This window comes from Macrobrachium nipponense, chromosome 4, assembly GCF_015104395.2.
Source record: "Macrobrachium nipponense isolate FS-2020 chromosome 4, ASM1510439v2, whole genome shotgun sequence".
Classification (NCBI taxonomy): Eukaryota; Metazoa; Arthropoda; class Malacostraca; order Decapoda; family Palaemonidae; genus Macrobrachium; species Macrobrachium nipponense.
The window spans coordinates 68,144,840-68,147,339 of NC_061100.1; positions in this window are offsets into that span (position 1 = coordinate 68,144,840).

A 2,500-nucleotide genomic window follows, 5' to 3' on the forward strand; every position below is an offset into this window, starting at 1 on the left:
CAGACCTTACATCTTGTTCGGGTTGTCCCAGGTCCCTCAGTGTGAGGCACCTCTAATGTCTACCAGAGAGTTGCTAGTACATCTTCCGGTATATTTTGCATCTTCCAATCTTGGATGGTCTGGGATGCAGTTTAGATATTTGTCGAGCTTATTCTTAAACACATCTACGCTCACTCCTGATATATTCCTCAGATGAGCTGGCAACGCATTGAATAGACGCTGCATTATCGATGCTGGTGCGTAGTGGATTAATGTCCTGTGTGCTTTCCTTATTTTTCCTTGTATAGTTTTGGGCATTATTAATCTACCTCTGCTTGCTCTTTCTGATATTTTTAGTTCCATGATATTTTCTGCTATTCCTTCTATCTGTTTCCATGCCTGAATTATCATGTAGCGTTCTCTTCTCCTTTCTAGACTATATAATTTTAAGGATTGTAGTCTTTCCCAGTAGTCAAGGTCTTTAACTTCTTCCATTCTAGCTGTAAAGGACATTTGTACACTCTCTATTTGTGCAATATCCTTTTGATAGTGTGGGTACCATATCATATTGCAATATTCAAGTGGACTACGAACATATGTTTTATAAAGCATAATCATGTGTTCAGCTTTTCTTGTTTTGAAGTGCCGTAACAACATTCCCATTTTTGCTTTACATTTTGCCAACAGAATGCTATTTGATCATTGCATAACATGTTCCTATTCATCATCACACCAAGGTCTTTAACTGCTTCCTTATTTGTGATTGTCTCATTATTAGGTCCCTATATGGCATTATAGCTTTCTTTCTCTGTCTCCATAATTTATTTATTTCAAATTTATCTGAGTTAAATACCATCCTATTTCCCTCTGCCCATTCATATACTTTGTTAAGGTCTCTTTGTAGAGCGTTCCTATCTTCATCACAAGTAATTTCTCTACTTATTCTTGTGTCATCTGCGAAACTACTCACTACCGAATCCTTAACATTACTGTCTATGTCTTCAATCATAATAAACAAACAGTATTGCAGCTAAACACCGGTACCTTGCGGCACACCGGATATTACCTTGGCTTCATCCGATTTCTCGTCGTTTGCAATAACTATCTGTTTTCTGTTGTGTAAAAATTCTTTTAACCATCTTCCTACTTTATCCACGGATTATGTGTTTTCTAAGTTTTTCATTTTCGCCTAATTATATTTCTGGTCTACTTTGTCAAAAGCTTTGCAAAGTCTAAATAAACCACATCTGTTTCATTTCCGCTTTTCATATTTTTGAATATGTTCTCACGGTGGACTAACAGTTGGGTTTGTGTACTTTTTCCGGTACGAAACCATGTTGTCCTTTATTAAACAAATTATTTTTTTTATAAATGTTTCATAATATTTTTCTTCATTACCCTTTCATACACTTTCATAATATGGTGATGTTAGACTCACCAAGGCCTATAATTACTTGCCTCTAGTCTTGATCCACTTTTGAAAACAAGTTAGGGGTAAATATATGCTAAATTGTGCTTCATCATAAATCTTGCCTGTAATCTACCACTTTGTCTTAATAATATTGCAAGTGGCTTTGCGATAGAATGAACTACTCTCTTTAACAAAATAGCAGGCACTCCATCCGCCCTGCAGCAGCTCCATTTTTAATTTCATTAATAGCCTGCACAATATCAGCTTCATTAATATCTATGTCAGCTAAATATTCACTATTTTCATCCCTTACTTCTATATCATTATCTTCATTATCTTATTTAGGGGTGAATTCTCTTTCTATCGTTCTGCCAATAGTAGCAAATTTCCTTTTTTTCATTCGTTAACTCCCCTTCAAAATTTCTTAGAGGGGCCTATTTCTATTCTTCTTTTATTCATCTTCTTCGCATATGAGTATAATAGTTTGGGATTTTTGCTTGATATTTAATAGGGTTTTTCTTCAAGTCCCGTTTTTTCATTTTCTTTTGATTGTATAATCTTTTGTTCTGCATTTTCTATCTACTTTTTGAGTTCTATAACTTTCCATGCATTTTTTTCTTTTGCAAGACCTTTTTCCACTTTCTGATTTTCTGGAACAAGATCCTTCTGTCTCTTGGTATGGATGACTGATGTTTACTTTTCTTCTTCGGTATATTTATTTCCACTATTTCTCTAATATTTTATATAATATCTCCGTATTTACCTTTATGTCATCACTTACGAAAATGTTATCCCAATCTTTGTTTAATTCTTCATTTATTTTCTGACCATTTATATTTTTACTGTAGAAGTTGTATTTTTCCATATCCTTCCCCACTTTTTCATTTCTTGCTTATCTCTGTTTTCACTTGCTTTGGAATGGACTGTTAATTCTATGACATTATCGTCTGAAATACTCGCATTATAAACTATTATCTCTTTTAACATAATTCATCTCGTTCACAAATACTAGTCTAAAGTATTTTCCTTTCTTGTTGCAGGTGTTTGATTTATTGTTGAATGAATTGTATTCTAGTAGCATACTCTAATAGCTTTTACGAATTGCCTCTT